This window comes from Plecotus auritus (genome assembly GCF_963455305.1).
Source record: "Plecotus auritus genome assembly, chromosome: 8".
NCBI lineage: Eukaryota > Metazoa > Chordata > Mammalia > Chiroptera > Vespertilionidae > Plecotus > Plecotus auritus.
Window position 1 is genome coordinate 73,017,951 of NC_137782.1, and position 22,149 is coordinate 73,040,099.

Genomic DNA, 22,149 nt, shown 5'->3' on the forward strand with positions numbered 1-22,149 from the left:
CTTTCAAGCACCCAGTTCTCTCACACCTGTGGTAAACGGGGATACTTGGAAACCTCCTTTAAATTGCTCAGAGATCATCCCTGAGCTGCAAACTCACTGTACCAACCATGGCTGCCCATTGAGTTATTTATGTACTATTTATTGCACATAGAATGCAGAAATCTCCACTGTTTACAGCCATCAAACCACCCCTGGTCTCATGAGACAAACCACTGCCCACACCCTAGAAATCTTCTGTGTACCCTCTAGAGTTCTAGCACCATAAACCAGTTGTGTGTGGTTTTTTTTTTCAGTTTTTAAATCACAATATAGTTTTGTCTATTCTTGAATGCCATGTAAATGGAGTCACACATACATACTTTTAAGTGTCTGGCTTCTTTGGCTCAACATAACGTCTGTGAGATTCATCCATGGTGTTGTATCAATAGTGTGCTCTCCTTATTGTTGCGCAGTATTCCATTGAATGAATAAACCAATATTTGTTCATCATTCTTTTGTTGTTGAACATTTGGCTTGTTTTCAGTTTGGAATTGTTATAAATAGATTCGTTATGCACTAATTTTTCTTGGATATAAACCTGAGGGGGGGGGGCGGTCTACATATGGGTCATAGTGTAGTTTTATTGAGAGTCTAAGTTGTTTCCATGTTACACACAGAATCTTTGCTGTGCCTGTAGCTTTAGTCAAAATAGTATCCATTAGGCTTGTAAGTTTTACTAAGGGAAAAAAACACCAAGCAAAAAAAACCCAGAAAGCAAAAGCAAAAATAAGTAAGACATAAAAGTTATTTTCTTTGACACAAAATAATCAAATTGCCATGCAGATAGGATTTACTTTCTGAAACTCATCAATTGCAAGCTACATGTCATTTATTTAAACTTGTCTGCAGGCTAAATTAAGTTTGCAGGTTGCCTACAAATGTGTTTTGATTCATTACACAATCAGGTTCCTTGTTGCTTGCATATTTTTGTTTATTTTAAATAAATCAATGTTTAAAAATTGGCAGATATAATATCAGAAAACTCCAGCTTTCTAGTTTCTCTTTTAAAAAGTTAGACATCTAGTCAACCTGCACTACATTCCCATCAAGAAATAACAGACTGGGGGTTAAGTGTCACTGCATTTCGAAAGGCATAGATTTTCCTATTTACACAGTTCCCACCACCACCTACTGCTTTTTATACTGCTTGGTCTCTGTGGGCATGAGAACTCCATGACTTGTCAGTCAAGTTCATTCACATTTCTCTCACTGAAAATACAGGGACTTGGAAATACCAAAGATGAGAGTGTTTGTTAAGAAGTTGTCTTTTTAGATATCAAACTATGAAATATGAGGAGATCTTTCTAAAAAGTATTATATGGTAGCCTGCTTCCAATAAGTGGCTGAAGTAAGAGGGACAGCTCAGCATATGTTGAGTCTCCGTGTTAAATGTCCAAGAAGGAATGCATGGAGAGAAGAGCCAGCTGAGCTTGCTTCACTCAGGATATGCACCCACAGGCCCAGCATTCTGATAAAATATATTAACCATGTGAGCAGGATATTTGACAGTGAGAAAAGCAGTCCTTCTGATCTGTTCAATTAAATACTTCCTGGACCAAACCCAATTCTATTATGATTGGTGCACTGGGCAGTTTCTAACTGCATTTAGTCATTTTCATGCTGCCAAAGATGTTAGGAGGGAGCCAAAGTGACTTCATTTTGATATTATGCAGTCTAGATAATCGGAAGATTCCTTGTGCTAAAATACAAATATATCCCGAATACATTTTTAAAATGAAAAATTAGGTCACTAGATTGTCAAGGAGCTATCTGAGCATCCCTTGCCCCACCAAAATACATGAGAGAGAAATGGAACCAGAGAACCCACTGAGAGAATAAACTAATGCAAAAGGCAGGAGAGACCTAAGGGAACGTGGCGATAACAACACTAATCCAGAGACCTGGCCTTAGACCCTTCCTAAAGTAAGGCAGGGCAATTAAGCAAGCCCGAGAAACAGAACCTGGAATGGAACTTTGAAAGAAGGTGAAAGTTACCCCTGACTCTATTTATAGGGAACAAAGCAATACTCTCCATAGAAAACATCCCCAATTTAGGCCCTAAGGATTCCCACATATATAATCAAACATTAGCTACCACACAAGGAGAAACATCACCAATAATAACAAACTGATTTCTACATCATTGTACTTCATGTCTTATAATTAGCAGATAAACACAAAATAATAAAGTGTAAAAATAACTGAAAATAGAATAAAGATGAACACGAGCTGACTGTCTTGATTCCTTTGCCATCTGTGAACTGAGTTAGATGTGGGAACTTGGGAAGGGACAAGGATATTCCAGGGTCATATTTTCTGGATTTTTTTCTTCTGATTATTCAAATTGTGCAGCATCGCAATCAGCCATCCAGTTATTTTGTTACAAAGATTTCCAGGCTCTCTGAGCCATTGTCAGATCCCTGTGATCCAGGGAACCCTGACTGGCACTTTAATTTTGCTCCCGATTATGGCAGTAAAGTCCACTTTACCACTAACAGCAAGTGCTGCTACTCAGTCTCTGAGTAGCGATACTAGGAAGCTCACCCCAGCGATACTAGGAAGTTCAACTCCCAACTTCTCTAAACATCTACCGATGACAGCCTTTAGCTTTTCAAAGGAGCCAACAGCCCTCTCCAGAGAACACCTTGCTGTTTTGAGGAATGAAGTGTCCTCTGGGCCTTCATAGTCAGTTAGGCACATACTCAAGTGATGGGTTCTGAGATTGTACCTAAAACCATCCTAACATCCATTCTAACTCTCTCCCCTAGGCCATCTGACCCCCTTTTTCAAGGCTGTGTCAAAGAAGTTGGGAAATTTCTTCTCCATTTGCTATGGGTTATCAAAGCACGCAGACTTCAAAGAACCATCCTAAAAAACTATCAAGTGTCATTGACAAATTGATTGAATCTTGAGTTATGAGTGAGTGCCCCTATATCAATAAATCATCTCTGACCCATCTTTAGTATATTTTGCCTTCCCCCAAATACATTCCAAGTCCACTCTCATGTGGGTTTCCTTGGCTCTGATGGCACATATCAGCCAGGTACTTCCATTTTTCAATGGGTAAGCAACTTCTTCCTAGACAAGGGCTGATATGATATTTCTTCTTCTGAGTTACTTCTTTTGGAGCAATTAGGAGTAACAGAACATTTCTTCAGGAGAATAAGAATCATCTTATGAGGCACCTACTCATAAGCCATCAGGTGAGGGAGGCAGTTCCTCTGCCAGGGGAGAAGGTATTGCTCCTGTCTTCTAAGATGGTTTAGGCCAGTGGTCGGCAAACTCATTAGTCAACAGAGCCAAATATCAACAGTACAATGATTGAAATTTCTTTTGAGAGTCAAATTTTTAAAAATTAAACTTCTTCTAACCCACTTCTTCAAAATAGACTCGCCCAGGCCGTGGTATTTTGTGGAAAAGCCACACTCAAGGGACCAAAGAGCCGCATGTGGCTCGCGAGCTGCAGTTTGCCGACCATGGGTTTAGGGGAATTTAGGAGCTCAAGGTTCTCAATATCATCTACCCCATGAACTCAACCTAGGTCTCAGCATCCTTGTCAGGGCCATAAGTTTGAAATAGGAGACCTTACAAAGCTGTGTGGTCTCCTTTGCAGCTCTGCCAACCTTAAAGCAGATCCCGGGCCTGGATTTCATCACAGTCTGCCCTGCAATGACCAGAGACACATCTCTTTCAAAGCTGCCATAGAGTATGGTGATGGATGGAAACTACCACCTTTTGCTGGAAAGCACAAATGTCAAATGATAATGTACATCTGAAACTTATATAATGCTGTAAACCAATGTTACCTCAATTAAATAAAGAGCTGCCACAGATGCCCTCTGGCTTTCAGAGCATGCCTGAAGTTGGCAATTAACTACCTTAGCCTAACTTTTTTGTTGCAGGTCAAAAGAAAGGAGGAGAGTAGTCACACTACTCCACAATCATCATTGCAATGATCATTTATATTCATCATTTATATTCACTGTAAACTGTAGCTACTAGATCTTCCAGCACTTGACATTCCATTTAAGTCTTATCTCAATTTACTACAGGTGAGAGCTTAAATTTACTACAGGTGGTGCTGTTTCATTCCAACTTACTACCCATTCATGTGCTCGTGCATACACACACTGTGGTCATACTGCTTTCAGACAGGTTAGTAAATCAGTTTCAAAACCCACAGGGTATCCTTTCTACAACCATTTCTTTTAGCTCAGTTTCCCTAGGAAAGTATCCTGAGGCAAGCATTAAGTGATAATGCTTTCATTAGAATATGCAATCTTAAGGTTGAAGAAAGACAAGAAAGAAAATGAGGCAGGGAAGGACAGAAAGCAAAACAAGGTGATGTGTTACTATCCTGACCACTGCATTGCCTAATCATGAAGAAACACAGTCAGTAGGCCAGCAAATGCATCTGCTAAATGACATGGGACACCTCTAGAAATGCTGTACAGGGACATATGCCTTGGAATGGGCCATCAAAAAGAAACATGGAGAGGGAATGCATCTGCTTTATTTCTCCCACAGGACAAGCTGCTAAGGATCTTGGTCAGCAGTTCTCAGCCAGGTACAATTTTGTCCCCCAGGGTGACATATGAATAAAGGTATTTTTTTGTTGTCACAACTGGAGGAGCTACTGGCAAGTAGTGGGTAAAAGCCAAAGATAATGCTAAACATACTATAATGCACAGGACAGTCCCCACAAAAAGAATTACTCCATCCCAAACGTTGTTAGTGTTACTGTTGACAAACCCTGTTCTAGGTTCCGGTGATGCCAGGGGAGCACGTGAGGTGCATACAATATGCCTGACAAAGCAGACCAACAGAAAGAGGACAAAAGACACAGAAGCTATTTCACAGGCGAGATAACACAAAAGGAGAACAAAACGCGAAGAGATACAGAACCTCATTAGCAATGAGGGAACTCACGTCCTCGTTGTGAGATACCATTTCACACTCAATTGAGTGGCAAAAATTCAGATATTGAGAACACTATGCACAGGGAGAATGGCTCTCAAGGGGAATTCCCACGTACTGCTGGTTGGGAGTGTAAATTGCTACCATGTCTTTGGGAAAGAGTTGAGCACACGCTTATTTATGGTGACTACTCATAGCATTAAATATCTTGCAATCTAGGAAACTCCTCAGATCTAGGCAAATTGGGATGACCGGTCACCTGTCTATCTTATATCCTAGCAACCCCTTCCTGTCTATGTAACCCTGAAAAACAGCTGCATGGGCACCGGGAAATATACAAACAAATGATCATAGCATTTTCATAATACAGAAAATGGAAACAATAGAAATGTCTATTTACAGGAGAACATAAAATTGTGATATATTCACACAACAGGATATTATTTAGCTGTGAACATGAACTATAGCTACATGTAGCAACATAGGCGAACTTTAGACACATAAATGTTCTGTGAAATGAGAAAATCTGCAAACTATATGAATATGAGATCATTATCATAAAGCTCAAAAGGAAGCAAAAATTAATAACATTCATGTTTGGTTCTTTTTTAAGCAAGGAAGTGACACAAACTCTGGATAATGGTTACCTTTGGAGAGGAGGTGGGGAAATGAAATGGGGAGGTATCTGCTCTCCAAAGAAGAATTAATAAACTAATCAATGACTAGGTTCCTAGAGAGTGTTCACTGGATTTTGTATCTTTGCTATCAGCTTTAACTTTATTTACCTTTAGCTATGTTGTTTTTTGTTTATTTTACCTCTTTAAAAATGCCATCTTTATCTCACTTTTTAGAAATAGGGAACAAAGAATCACCAACATTTCCAACAACAGTGGCTATTTGGGCCCGGGTTCTCCATTTGTGGGTCTTGCCAGTATTTATTTCTACAGTCAAGTTCCCATTTTGCCTCCAGAGAGCTGGAGATGCTAATGTCAGTCTGTTCAGCCTCACACTAAAATCTGCTGCACCTGGTGACCTGGGAGCACATCATACTTCAAAAGCAGGGCCAGGAGAACAGTAAAAGTCACTTAGGAAAACTGTACAATAAGGCTCCTATTTAATTCACACAATTCAGTCTCAGAGTGAAAATAATCCATAAACTGAAAATTACCATTTCACATACACATCCCGATGGAATTGCATGTGCACAGACCTGAATAAAAATCTGCCCCATAAACTTGGTCTTGTGAGAGTCCAGAGCCTTGGAATTTTAGTATGGGACTATAATGCAAAAATCCTTTGATAGGTTCCCACAGAAACCCACTCACTATGCTTAGCATGCTCACGGAAGATGCCTCACACAAAGAGATCCTATTACATAATCTGCACGTTTGCATTACCCTCCTGAAGCCACCAACACAGAGGCTGAAAATCCTTGCATTTAGACCCACTCTCAACCTCACATTTTTCTTAAAAATCTTAACCATATTGGTACAGTAATCTGTCCATCCAACCATTCGCTCATTTATCTTTCCATTTGCTTATCAGTTTTTCATAAGCATATTTTTCTGCCTGCAAGTTAACATTTATTTTCCTGAATTCTGGTACATTTTATATATTTCTGTTCTCTCATAGCGCTTGACCCTTCTCTTTCCCTCACCACTATATGCCTTCATTGCCAAGTCACCTGACAGCATTATGGGACGTTATATTTCTGTGTTTGAACATTCTTTCTTGCCTTACATGGCTTCCTACTTTTTCTGGCTGTGGAACACCTACTCACCCCGTGAACTTTAATCTAGATTTTTCTATTCTTGGTAGACTGCAACCTAGATCTTCCTTTTCTTCCTCAATGCCCTTCCTAAATATGACCCTGAAGCCCCTCTCACCTAGAGGTGGAGAGTCTATTTCCAGGTAGCCCTGTGATTTTCTTTGCCTATACAATGCCGCAGAAGTAATTGTTGTACTCTTAGGCCTCAAGAAGCCTGCACACTTTTGTTCTCTCTCTCTCTCATTCTCTCTCTCTCTTTTTGGTTGTTGTTGTTGTTGTTGTTGTTGTTTGTGTGGTTAATCCTCATCAGATGATATTTTCCCATTGATTTTTAGAGAGAGTGGAAGAGAGGAGGAGAGACAGAGAGAAACATCAATGTGAGAGAGACACATAGATTGATTGCCTTCCACATGCGCCCCAACCAGGGCCCGGACTGAGCCTGCAACCCAGGTATTTGCTCTTGACGGAATAGAACTTGGGACCCTTCAATCCTCGGACTGACGCTCTATCCACTGAGCCAAACTGTCTAGGGCTAGTTCACTCTCTTAAACCTTCTTTGGCCACCATATGAAGAAACCTAGCCTGCTGGAGAACTGAGCCTGCTGGAGAACTGAACTTAGCTTTGTCTATTCAGTCCTCCAGCCAATGTTCTGCTGATTGCAAATGAATGAGTGAACCTGGCTAAGATCAGTCAAAAACCTGGCCAGATGAGACCTTCTCAACTCAACCCATGACTCATGAGCAATAATGCTTATTGTTTTGAGCCACTAAGTCATGGTGTTACTTTGTTAGGCAGCACCAACTGATCATCCCTTTTTTGATTCTACTGACAGCTACAGCATACTTTCATTATAGCCCTTACATCACTACACGTTTTCCTGTCTTTCTCTTCCACAAATGTGTGAGCTCCTTGAGAATAGGGGCAAAAATATAAGTAGCAACTGCCAACTCTTCAATCAGAAAAATATCAATAATTAATTACTTAATTAAGAGTTACAATGATGCCCAAGGGATGGTTTTGGAGGCACACCAGAGTTTGAATCCCAATTCTGTTTCCTATATGTGTCATTCTAGAGCAGTGGTCGGCAAACTGCAGCTCGCGAGCCACATGTGGCTCTTTGGTCCCTTGAGTGTGGCTCTTCCACAAAATACCACGTGCGGGCGCGCATGTACAGTGCAATTGAAACTTCGCAGCCCATGCGCAGAAGTTGGTTTTCAGCTCTCAAAAGAAATTGCAGTCGTTGTACTGTTGATATTTGGCTCTGTTGACTAATGAGTTTGCTGACCACTGTTCTAGAGAAATAGGTTAACCTTGCTTGACCTTATCTGCTCATCTATAAAATGAAGACTAGAATAGTATATGCTGCAGGACTGTAGTGACAAGATATATATCCCCACCTCCCTCAACCTGGCATAGAGTGAATACTCAACAAGTAAGAATTAAATGATAAAATGCACATAAGCATTTAGTATAGCACATGGCTTATACTCAATAAATGACAGCTCTAGTAACATGATCTTGATTATCAGCATTGTTGTTGTACCACATCTTATAGCAGAAACTATAGGTGCTCCACCCATATCCCCTTGGAATTTATAATTTCTGTGCATGCTGACCTGATGGTGGCTTCCAATGGCAAACACCCAGGACTCTTTGCCTAAGGGCGTCCTCTGGTTGCTGGAGTCCCCTTGGTCTACATATACACTGAGTGGCCAGATTATTATGATCTCTGAATGCATAATAACCTGGCCACTCAGTGTGTGTGTGTGTGTGTGTGTGTGTGTGTGTGTGTGTGTGTGTATATATATATATATATATATATTAGAGGCCCAGTGCATGAATTCGTGCATGGGTGGGGTCTGGCAGCCTGGCCAGGGGGAGGGGACATGGGCAGTTGGCCAGCCTGCCTGCTGGTCAACTCCTGGTCGAGGGGACAATTTGCATATTAGCCTTTTATTATATAGGACTAGAGGCCCGTTGCACGAAGAGATTCGTGCAATAGGCCTTCCTTCCCTTGGCTTCCAGCACCGGTTTTCCTCCAGCACCCAGGACCCAGGCCTTCGCTCCGGCCAGAGTCTGCCGTCTTCGTCTCTGCTGCAGACTCCAGCTGGAGTCTGCCATCTTCATCTTTGCTGCAGACTCCGGAGTCTGCAGTTTTATCTTTGCTGCAGCACTCCGCTCCTGTAGATCCCTTCGCCCCCCACCCGCCCTCTCATAGCAGGCGTCCTGTCCCGCCTGGCCACTCCATGCCTGGAGCAGCTGGACAGCCGCCATCTTTGGCCTTCTAATTTGCATACTCACTCTGATTGGCTGTGGGCGTAGCGGAAGTACGTTCAATTTGCATGTTTGTCTATTATTAGGTAAGATATACACTGAGTGGCCAGATTATTATGCATTCAGAGATCATAATAATCTGGCCACTCAGTGTATGGTAGATCACAAATACCTGGGAGTTAACATCATCTACTTCCTCCCAGGGGAGCAGCCCTCATCCAAGTCAGATGGGAGAAGGTAGCTACAAACCCCAGTTTCCTTGTCTTTAGTTAGGATAAATCCAAGATATTCTATACTGTATCCCAGAATTGTCCAATGAGATCATGCTTTTCTTGGATACAGCAGTGACAATGCACCTTTTCTATCTCCTCTCTTTTCTCATCTCACATCCCCACTCCCTACAAAAGCATACTGGCATCACCTTCCAAATAATATTCAAAATTTTTTTCTTACCATCTGATTGTAGGGAATCCAACCTAAGACACTACTACTCTTTCTGTTTTATTTTATCCTTATTGCTCCAGAATCAAATTACTTCTTCCTAGCCTTTTAATGACCTCCCTATCAAAAGGTTGTATCCAACCTAGTATATGACAAGACCAATCACAGAATATGGTATAACATTTTTAGGTCATCTCAGATGTATTCACATGGCTCAATTCTCTGAATATGTGAAGACAGGCTTAAATTGCAGTTGATCTTGGGTACCTTTGTGCTTATCTTAAAGGGCACCTGAAACCATGGTATTAATTCTTAGCCAAGACAAAAGTGAAATGGACCAGCTAGTGATTTACAATATGCTGTTAAAAGTCCCAAATTCCCCCAGAGGCATCTTGTACCAGCTTGTCTACACTGTTTATTGAAACTGTATGGATTGATGGTTTGTACCTGTTTACCTATTCACAAAGCCTGCTTTTAGCTACTGGAGCTGTGAGATATAAAATGCCCTTCAGTAAGCTTGAGCCTTGGCTCCCCTGAGACGAAGGTGTCACACATGTATTTTGGTGGTTCGTGACCAGAAAATGAAGTGCATCCTGTGTGATGGAGAAAGGACCCTTGGAGCTGTACCAACAAGCCTCAGTTCTCTCTGATGTTTGCCAGGCTTGCTTTCTACTGCTGTACCTTATCCTTTATCCTTTGCCTTTATCACAGCTTTACATGTTTTTCAATTGCCTGACACTATAGAATCGCTGCACTGAGGCTGGTTTCTGACAACCAAAGCCTTTTTATAGGGTCTGGGGTGAAGGGAAGGAGGGTTATTATAGCACCCCAATTTAGAGCTATTTCAGAAAGTTGTGAGTACTGAAAAGCAAAACTCTGTACTTTGCTGAGTTCTTACAATGTTATTTGGTTGAGTTATCATGAAAATTCTTCTGAACAAAAACATTGTGGTTGTTTTATGCTCCAACAATGGTTGCTGGATTATTAAGGTCTTGGTGCTACCTGCTAAGGTCATCACCTAATTCCTTACCTCTCACCCCTCCTCTTGTACAATGGGCACATATGCCAGCATAGGTAGCCCTCACTGTGGAGGGTATTAGTTTCTCTGGACAACATTGTTTAAATCCACATATTCTTGTCTTTTTAAAACACCAATTTTAAGAAGTATTTTAATTTTTCCCTCAATGTCCCACCTAGGAACAATCCAGTATAAAAGTTTCAGTCTTGAAGTCTAAACCTCTAGTCCTTAAAATACGTAATCACAGGTTTCTTATCAGGAAGAACACCCATCACACTGCCTACCTCTCCTCTTCTGGGTAACAATGTTCTCAGAAGTGAGAAACCAGGCAAGGAGGAGGAGAGGAGTTGCAAAAGCTTCTGGAAGGCTCCAGTTGCCAAGTGTTATAAGATAACTTGCATAGAACATGAGGTTTCAGGAAATAATTTTATTTCTTTTCACAATTTGACATCAACCCCCTCTAAGTTTCAAAAGCAAGGCCACAAGCATATACTGTACACTATAAGCTGTTCTTTGAAACAGCAAAGTAAATTACCATTTGAGTATTGTATATTGAAACACAAATGAACAGCATACACATCATATGAAAATTAGAATTATATTGGGGATTCATAAAAAGCATTGGCAGTTATCTAGTTTAACCTAGCTGAAGTAGATGCAAAATATATTTGAAATCCATCTATCCCCAATGCCACATCCCTAAGTCAACTCCATTATCTCTTACGTAGGTGACAGCTAATGAATGACTCTCCAAGGGTTCTGTCTCCTTTGAAGTACAATGAACTTCACATCTCAAGGGCTCGCCAATGTCATCTCCTACCTCATGCTTCTGTAAATCCCATCTCAAAGCAATACAGGTCTGCTTTTTGAGCCTTGAACATATCTATCCAGATCCTGGTTCATGGCACATAAAGTGTCTGATCTTCACACCGTGACTCAGCTGGCTCTTCATCATTCAACTCTCAGCTCAAAATTCTCTGAGTGGTCTTCTCTGACCCCTGAACTAAAGTAGCCCCAATCACCCACTATCTTATTATCTGTTCACCATGTTCATAAACTTTATTAATGTCTGCATGCATTTCCAGTTTTTTGGTATTTATTTACTTACTCTTTTCCTTCCACTAGACTGTCAGCTCCTTCAAGGCCACACCCTTGCCTTTTTTTTGTTCACTATCATATCCCTAGTGCTTAGAACAATTTGCAGGCACATAGCAGTCACCCAATAAATATTTGTTGAATAAATAAATCTACTTTTCTGCTTTTTTGCTATTGCATATTTTTACTGAGATATAATTGACATATAACATTATATTTGTTTCAGATGTATGACATAATGATTTGATATTTGCATATATTGTGAAGTAATCACAATAAGTCTAGTTAACATCCCTCACCACACATAGTTACAACTCTTTTTTTTTTTCTTGTGATGACAACTTTTAAGATATACTCTCTTAGCAACCTCCAAATACACAGCATGGTATTATTAACTACTAGAGGCCCAGTGCACAAAATTCATGCATGGAGGTTGGGGGCGTCCCTCAGCCCGGTCTGCATCCTCTCTCAATCTGGGACCCCTCGGGGGATTCCGACTGCCAGTTTAGGCTCAGGATCGGGCCTAAACCGGCAATCAGACATTCCTCTCACAATCCAGGACTGCTGGCTCCTAACCACTCTGGCCTGTCTGCCTGACCGCCCCTAACTGCTTTCCTGCCTGCCTGCCTGATCACCCCTAACCGCCTCTGCCTCAGCCCCCGCCTCAGCAGCTTCGTCCAGAAGGACGTCCGGAATGACATCTGGACAGTCATTCTGCTGTCCGGTCTAATTAGCATATTACACTTTTATTATTATAGATGGTCACCATGCTGTACATTACATACCAGGAAACACTCGCTTTATAACTGAAGTTTGTAACTTTTGACCCCCTTTACCCACTTGGCCCACCCCTTATGCCCTCTCCTGCCTCTGGCATCCACCAATCTGTTCTCCATTATCTACGAGTTCAGTTTTTAAAAATGTTATTTTTTTTTATAGATTCCACATTTAAGTGAGATCATATGGTATTTGTGTTTCTCAGTCTGACTTATTTTACTTAGCATAATGCTCTTAAGGTCTATCAATGTCATAAACAAATTTCTTTCTTTTTTATGGTCAAATAATATTCCATTGGGCTATATATGCAAACTTTAAAATAAAATTTTAAAAGGCAAAACTATAGCATAATGTATTCCCCTACCTTTTTATGATGGCTGTGGATGAATCAGACTCCAGAGGAGTGTGGCTATTATTTCTGTTGTGCAACTCTTCGGTGGAGCTCTTCAGTGTTCTTCATTTTTCCCCCGTGTCCATTTTGGCAAGAGGTGGAACATTTTGCCACAGTGTATTTCTGTAACAACATGGTACCTCCATGAGTCAGAACCCTACCAACATTATGCTCAGTTTAAAAATAAACATATGACCTCATTTACTTCACATTCTCCTGCATACTATACATCCTTTCCAAACTGCCTCTATCATTTCCTCTGGCGTACAGCTACTGCTCTGTATATCATTACCTGACCACAGCCAGGCGGTGTGAGTCTCCCCTCAGCACCTTGCCTGCATCTTTCTCTAGTTATCCCACAGCGAGTCCATGTCTCCAACATGGGGAGCCCAGTGAGGACGCGAACTGTGCCCTTGATCCTTGAATCTCTGGGGCCTAGCCCACTGACTTGCAATCACACATGTTTAATACAGTCGCATCTCATTGTCTGCAGTAGCTATGTTCTATGAAGTTGCCAAAAACACTGAGCCATTGCTCTTAGGGGAAACTGGGATTAGGTTTCTGTTCGTCTTTGGCCCCCAAATTTCCATCAATGGACCAATATATAACCTTGGTTTGTGGTTTTATGTGTGTTTCTTTTGAAAGACACTTTATTTAATATATTGTTGATTCATTAACATTCGACTCACAGCCAACGGCACTATAACGCATGCCTGAATGAAGCTTATCTAAGACATGTATTCTCTCCGTAAGGCACACCACAGCCTCCTTGCAGTTAGAACACTAAGCAGCCCTTCGGCACTAGTCTGGGGAGCCATTTCTAACAGCAGAATCACCAACAAAAGGCACAGGCATGCAAATAACCTGAGAAGGTGAATTTGCAAATAAAAATTCATCTATAACAATAAAAGTATAATATGCTAATTAGACCAGATGTCCTTCCGGACAACCTTCCAGATGAAGCCAGGGCTGCAAGGGAAGCCTGGGTCCTAGGTACCAGAGGGAAGCCTGTGCTGGCAGCTGGGGGAAGGAAGGCCTACTCTTGCATGGATTTCAATGCATCGGGCCTCTAGTAAATAATAACGATAGACTGTGTGCACATTGGCTGAATCAAAGTTATATCTAGATCCATAAGTTCCCAACTTTGCTTCTAGTTCAGCACAGCACTGCTATTTAAATGAGTAAGTTCCCAACTTTGCTTCTAGTTCAGCACAGCACTAATATTTAAATGAGTAAATAACAAATACCATGGATAGGGTAGAAAGAGATTAAATCCAGATTTTATGGGTTTATGAAATATCCAAGAACTGAAAGCACTTATTCTCTCCTAACCTATTAAAAGGACACATTCCAGATCCTAGTTCTTTTCTTCTTCCTGATATTAATCATTGCTCATCCAATTTTCAGACAAGTGCATAGAAACTTTCCTGAAAATAATTATAGGTTTATAGTCCACCTCTTCACTATGGGAAAACTCAAACTGCTCCCTGGAGACAGCTCCATTTTTCTCCTTGCATAATAATAAGAAATACCTGCTTTTATTTTATTATATGCATCAGTTAACTTAGGCACAATGGACACACTTAGCAGACTGGCATTTTCTGTAAAAATGCCAATACTCTGTGACATAAAAAGTGAAGGCTTTACACTTTAAGTATCTACTTTCTAGTGCATTTAAAAAATATTTAAGGTTGCATAGGAATTCTAATTTTAAAGCAGATTTATGTTTTAAAGCGTTTGCAAAGATTTTCCCATTAAGTTAATTCTCAGTATTGCAAAGTGGTTATATTTAACCTCTATTTATTTGTAGTTCATGGAAAGTAGCTTGTTGGTAAAATCACCTTCTTAAAAGCCTGCCCTATGTGTCAAACTACCATTGCTAAGATCAGTAGGATTTGCTTAAATGCAACGTCGTGTGTAGGTAACAAGAAATCTTAGGAGGGTGGTTCTGAAAGCTCAGTCTCATGTGCTTATAATTTAGTTCAAAATGGGTTGCCAGATGGGGGATGGATGAAAAAGGTGAAGGCATTAAGAAGTACAAATTTGCTGTTACAAAATAGTCACTGGGATGTAAAGTAAAGGATGGGCAATATAGTCAGTAACATTGCAATAACTATGTATGGTGTCAGGTGGGTACAAGACGTATTGGGGGCATCACTTTGTAAGTTATAAATGTCTAACCACTATACTGTATACCTGAAACTAATATAATATTGGATGTCAACTATAATTGAAAACAAAATAAAAATTTAGTTCAAAATCAGCTAAAATATAGACATAATTTTCTTTTAAAGTCCTGTGATATTCTCTTCATATATTTCAGAATATCAGAAGAGAAGTCACCTTGTCAGGAAATACAATTTCAGGATTGATGAAACCATATGGGTCTACTGCATAACAATAACGTAATTTAATACATTTTACAAAAATAGTACCTTGACCCAGAAAAGCAAAATGAAATGAATGCATCTTATTTTTTATATTTCATTAATAACACTATTATTACTTTATATATAATTAACCAATATTTGTGTTCAGCTTATTTTGCAAGAATTAGCATTACTTTTAATTTTCTATTTATTCCATAAATAACCAAATTAATAATAAATCAAATGCCATCAACATACTTTAATATGTATCTAGATCATCATTAAAACTTTCTTGTCAAATTTCTTTCTCTTTAACCATTCCACTAAGAAACCATTATCTATATATCTCTGATAGAGCCACATTGCCACTACTGACTTAAAATATAGCAATCTGAGTGTTCAGGAGGCTGTGTTCCGATAATAGCTATTCCATTCTTAAGCTATTAATAAAGTACATCTTAATATGAGGTGCAAATGCCAATTGAATTTCATATGTAATGTTAACAATATTTAATATTTCTAACCTTTATGAAAAAGGGGTTAGATTTAGAATTGACAGATGTGGCTTCAACTTATACTAGCTGCATGGTTTGGGGCAATTCATCTGAAAACTGGAGAGGCACACCATTTGAAGATAAAGTGAAAATGGCCTATGTAACGTTCCTGGCCAATAACGAATATTATAAAATGTTGGCTCTTGTTTTTAGTAATTACAAACCCAACCCAAGCAGCACTTCAGATAAATGAATTTAACCCTTAAAACCTAAAAGCATGACCTGTCACCTATGCATAATTTGAAAAAGTTATACTTCACCCACATTTTGACTTACCAGCAAAATAAGCACCTCCGTAGTTGTGATGTGTGTGTTATAAGAACAGAGATATGCCTATCAAAGAAACACAACTAACTTCTTCATACATAAGTCTATGCAATTTTGCACATTTTCCCCATAGATTCTCTGATAAACCAACCCCTCAATATTGGGCACCTTGATCATCAGATCAAACAGAAAAACAAGGACTTCATTACAAACGGCACCTGACTCTGAGAAATGTATTTATTACTGGGCTCATTGGCAAATTACTAAAAAACTCTAAGATTCTATTATGTAGGACAGAAAGGAGAGTTACCATCAATCATAAAGTAGAAATAGTTTAGACCAGTGGTTCCCAACCTTTTTTTGGTCATGCCCCACTTAAGCATCTCTAAAATCCTGATGCCTCCCCGCCCCCCCCCCCCACCGTGCCCCCACCCCGTGACATATAATTCTTATTATTCAAAAAGTGAACTCTATTCATGTGGAGGAAGCCTAAAAGGCCATTAACTTGGTCTAAACAAGCTTTCAAAGAACATGGCATCCATGAAAGAGAGAAATAAAAGAACAAAAGGACAGTTGAAGTACTGAGGAAGAAATTGTTAAAAAATAATAATAATATGAAGTGATATGAAAAAATAGCAAATAAAGTTTTAAAACATATAATAGAGAACTGAAATGCATAAATATGTCACTATATATTTATATACTGTATATGAGGCCCCTCGAACCATACGAAATGCAAAAAATTCACTGTTAATAACTCATTCTCGAATTGCCTTCCTTAAAAATCAAACTGCCCCCCTGTGAGGCATGTGCCTCACATTGGGAACCACTGGTTTAGACCCTACACACCTTTCCCCCCCACACACATTCAAGGATGAATATCTGATACAGATACATTTTAAGGAGTTATAGATCCCGGATGAAATGGGGCCCATCAGTCATGCAATCTTAAAATGTCTGTTGCATTATTCACCCTTTTATCCACTTCCCTTTGTACCCAGAGATGCAAATTTGTGACTGGTAGGTTTGACATGTGGTCTGCGCTATTATGTTAGAAAAACGGGACTTTTTTTTTCTCTCTCTCAAAGAGAATAGGCTCTGTCCTTGGCCTCATTAATATTGAGTTCTGACCAAATGAACTCAAGAATGGGTATAAAATCATGAAAGATGCTAAACTGTCTAGGTTAAAGTCTTCCAACAACCCTGAAACAATGGTGGTAAGAGGAGGAAAAAAAATGAGTTTTATGGAGAAGACCTAATACACAATTTAGCTTTTAACCTTTTTATTATTCTTACTAAAATGGAATCTTTCAAAAAGAAATTAATATGGACCATCCCTCTTGAAAATACTACTTCAGCGCTGTGCCATTTTCATAATAGCTTTCTCTTTGTGTATACTTTATAATGTGGAAAATTCTAGACCCTTAGCCAGAGGCTATGCTCACCTTCTAATAGGTAATCCCTAGATACACAAAGGGTTTCATTACCAGGTTTGACAGAGTAAAAGCCAAGCAGAGAACAAGCTGTCAGAGACAGTTTAATATAAAACTCCTCCGAGGAATTGGAAACATCACATTTGTTTCCTGCTACTTGCCTGCCCCTCTGTGATCTTTGTCTCGCTCTATAATAAAATATTTACAGCCAGAGCTCAGTATCCCTTCCTCTGGCCTCGGGGTTGGAATAAGGTTATGTTCTGCTCCCATGGGAGAAAACAACATCACAGAAACACTAAAAATTTGAATAAATAACTTTGGGGAAGTCGGAAACCTAATCCACTCAAAATGGATCCATTCAGAGCAAGATAACTGTGACACATGGGACTTCATTTTGCAGTAATTATTTACGAACTTGTCGACTACAGTGAATTCTCTCTAGGGAATCTTCTTAGGAACCTACAGAACTTGCTGTCTGTGGATTTCCTCATATATGGATTGAGAACTATTTTGTTTTTCTTTTCAAATAACAATGAAACTTGATTTTTAAAAACAATCTCACCTCTTCTACAGGAAAATACCCTGTTTAGATATCATGCCTCTATAAGACATTCGCCTGGAGACAACGAAAGAATTTAGCCTTTTGGGATGGTAAACTAGAGGTAATGCTCTTACATTAATGCTCTTTTCATCTGGAAGAGCAGTTTGTAATGTATGGGCTTACATTTTAGGAGTAACTGTTCCTTGTATTGAAAAACCAAGTGAACAATTAAGTGTGAATATACTGGTTTTCTGGTTGAATAGAAAAGGCACTTAAAATTTTTATTTGCTAGCTGCCCCAGGTTCTAACTCCATTGGTGTGTATTTGCTTTTTAAACTTGATTGACTAAACCATTCTGTATCTGAGCTTCCTCATTCTGAACCCAAGGTAACAATAGCATGTACTCACATGATAGCACATACCCACCCAATTTTTAAAGGATTGAGTGAGATGATGTGTGTATGAGAACTTCAGGTACTCTGAATCATGACACAACTTAGGTTCAGAAAAGTTATTTGAATTCCTAATTGTTTGAGTTATACAGAAATTAACTTAAAGTTAATCTGATACAGAAACCAGTAAAAGATTACTACTCTAAACCTGGTGATGATATCTCTGGAACATGAAGCGTCTCTAATCTCCACTTCAATGAATCTATACCTGTCCATGCTGATCCTGCTGAGCTTAGATTTTCAAAGACAGAGGGTGAGATAAAGGAATGGTGGGGAGACAGGGGAAGAGAGAAAGACAGAGAGAGAAGGGGCTACCATGGAGTCCATTCTTATAATCACTCCCCTCTTTAAAGCAAAGATTCCTAAGTGGGGGTCTGAACATCAAGTCCATGGGCTCATGTAGATAAAAATTAGTAACAGAACCTGAATTATAAACAAATGAGTGAGTCACAAAGCCTAGGCTCCCTAGCCTGCACAGGCCTCTTTCAAGAAAAAGCCAGCCTGATTGACTAAAAAAAATTAATTCATAGCTTAAAGGTTTATTAAAGTTTTTGGTCCTGGAGTATGATCTTTTTAAGGATTATTTGCAAATTTGAGAATCTTCTCTCAAGTGTGAGATTTCAGGGTCTCTTTGAATTGTCAACACTCAGCTACTGAATTGTCATCAATGCCCTCATTGACTTTGCTTCTGATATTTTACTGCATGTTAAGGAACAGAGATAAATGTATCATGAAGCTACTCACATGTTCATGGGCATCAATGCCGAGAAGGACCTTAGAAAATGTTCACATGGATATATATTTTTGAAATATGGGAAAATGTAAGATATTTAAACAACAACTGGTTAAGACAGCTGTCTCTTTACATTCCAACTTCCTACATCACGCTTCTCTAGGTGTTGCGTGGAGTTGGGGTGGTTATAGCTATTCTGGGGCTCTAGCTGAAAGGAAACTTAAGTTGGGGGTGCTTCTGGGTCTGTAATTAGTGGGACATATTTATGTGTTGTGAAGTCTATTTCCATTACAGTTCAGTTTTGCTAGTCATCCCAATATAGCAATAGCTTCCAGGTGTTCTAACTCCCCCTCCCCCAGGTCTTCGCTGATCCAGCCTCATGCACAAGGACTTCTTCCATACCCTGCAGCTTCAGATATAATGTGTATGGCAGAAGTCAGACTTTTATAAAGCCTCTTAAGCCGTGCAACATGGGCATATCAACATGTTAAATATGCTAAACTGTAGTTGCAAAGATTCACAAAAAGTTTGTTTACAAAGTCAACAAGGTTTGAACATACCATTTTTAATGTATCATTAAAACAAGGAGCCCTAGCTGGTTTTGCTCAGTGGATAGAGCATCAGCCTACAGATTGAAAGGTCCCAGGTTCGATTCTGGCCAAGGACACATTCCCGGGTTGCAGGCTCGATCCCTACTGTGGGGTGTGCAGGAGGTAGCCGATCAAGGATTATCTCTCATCATTGATGTTTCTATCTCTCTCTCCCTCTCCCTTCCTCTCTGAAATCAATAAAAATGTATTTTAAAAAACAAGAAGAAATTAAACTTCCTTGCTTTGATTGTTTAAGAAATGGAAACTTTTAATGCCATATTTATATTTATTTATTAAAGAATGGGGAGAAATTTGAGATCAAAGGTAGTGGTGGAGTAAATGGAAGCTACACTCATCTCCCAGAACAATACTGGAATTACCACTAAAATATACAACCATCAATCTGAATAACCAACTGACTACTAGATGAAGACAAGCCTTATAATCAAGGATTTACAGAGGACGCCAAATCAATACTGGTAGGAAGGGCCGAGATGCAACAAGGGCTGGCCCTGCACCCACAGGAGGCGGTTGAGATTCTGAAGGGCTATCTCTGCTGCAGAGGTTCCCCCTGAGGACCGTGGGGTCTCAACTCCATGCCAGGCTCCCCAGCCCAGAGCACCAGAGTTAGAAAGAGGTGTCCACATAACATCTGGCTGTGAAATCAGTGGGAATTCTGTCCATCAGGGAGAGATGGGAATTGGCTAGAGACACAAGCACCTTCTTAAAAGGCCAGCACACAGAATCTTATTCAGCCACTCACCCTGGGCTCTGGCAGAGGAAGGGCAGAGTGGACTAGAGTCCTTTGATGCCATAAGGGAGTTTGTGGTGCTGGAGAGAGAGCTAAAGGGTCATCCCCCAGATCCCTCTGCTGAGTCCCTCTCCCACATCACAGATACTATCTTTCTTGGGTAGAGCACTCCTCTCCATGTGGCATCAGCCTGGGGGACTGCATTAACCCCACCCTCTGGTCTCCCTGTCATCCTATCCTGTGAAGCTCACACAGTTGTTGAGGAGTCAGCTGTCTGAACTTGGAAGCAGAGGTCCAAGCAGACTCAGGGGTGTCAGTAACTGAGTTATGTGGCTGTGGGGCGGGCCAGTCACCTCACTTTCCTGTAAAACTGAGATCCTCTAATCCCACATTCCAGGTTCCAAGAAGCCCCATCCTCCCAACTGCTAGTGGCCCCTCCCTGTGGAGAAATTCTGGGCAGAATCTGGGACAGACTGAGTTGTGTGGCTCTGGAGCAGGGACCACTCCTCTCACCCTCCGCAAGCCTGACCAATGTCTCCCCCTTACAGGAAATCCACTCCTGGTGGACCATCCTGCTGAGCTCTGGCTCCCGGCAGAATCTGGGACAGACTGAGTTTCGTGGCTCTAGGATGGGGCCATTTTTCCCTTGCACACCAGACTGGTGCAGGTCCCTCCTTTCACAGGACCAAATCTTGGTCTGTTTGGGTCAGTAAACTCTGCTGGCCTCACCCTGATAACTGCCTGAGACCCCACCGCATCAACCCCCCTGTGGGCACCTGATGGATGGAAACTAGACTTGGTATTCCCAGGGACTTCTGCTGAGTGGCCACAGACCCAGCACTGCCACCGAGTTGGAACCTGTATCAATCTCTTGAAAACCACTCACCCTTACTTACCTGGTGACTCACTGAGAAACTTTCTCATGCAACTTGAGTACTAGCAGAGGCTCTTTCAGGGACTGAGTGTAACAGACAGCTGGCAGGCAAAGCAGGATCTCGGGGTCCCTTGGGCCTTTTGCTGGCCCGATCCCAAGCTTGGTGATGGCGGAAGCCAGCTTTGGTGTGCAACGTGGTCCTTCCACAAACTCTTTAGAGGATGTAAATACCCTGTTCCCCACAAACCTTAACCCACTGGTTTTAGCAACCTTCAGTGGATTGTGCCTGCAACAATTATTACAGTGGCATTTGTCTAATGATATTTTTTTATTTCCTTTCATTCTTTCATTGGAATTTATTTAATTCCATGTATTTAATTGGAATTCTTCCAAGTACTTGGGGATATTTATTTTATTCTAGGGATTGCAATCCAAAATTCATTACATATTTTGTTGCTCAACTTGCCTCAGTTTTGGTCATTGGGAACTCCTTCAGATGGGTTCATGTGTCCTTTAGACATGCTCTTGTTCTTTTTGTGAATGCTATCTTACTTTCTGACAACATAAATATTCTGGGTAATTCGTATTTCCCCTGCCCCAGCCACGGAATCATCTATGCCTCCAAGGAGCCCTGGTTCCTTTCACTAGTGAATGGGATTTAGAAATCTCAATCTGGGAGCTAGGTATGCTCTTTGCTACTGGGGTGTCATTGATTTTAGGTTTGTTTAGCAGTCAGAATTAGGAAACAAGCCTAAAATCAATGACACCCCAGTAGCAAAGAGCATACCTAGCTCCCAGATATGTGTGTATACTAACTCATGCATATACAGCCGTATTTGTGCATTATCTCAATTTAATCATTAC

General features: G+C 40.4%; 1 protein-coding gene across 1 annotated transcript in view; it reads right to left on the reverse strand.

The window, feature by feature from the left end:
- PAK5 (p21 (RAC1) activated kinase 5) overlaps window positions 1–22,149 on the reverse strand; it is a 265,152-nt gene that overhangs the window by 143,520 nt on the left and 99,483 nt on the right. Inside the window, exon 2 of the mRNA XM_080684532.1 lies at window positions 12,695–12,844. The gene's annotated coding sequence lies outside the window, so the exon portion shown is untranslated. The remainder of the gene's footprint in view (window positions 1–12,694; window positions 12,845–22,149) is intronic.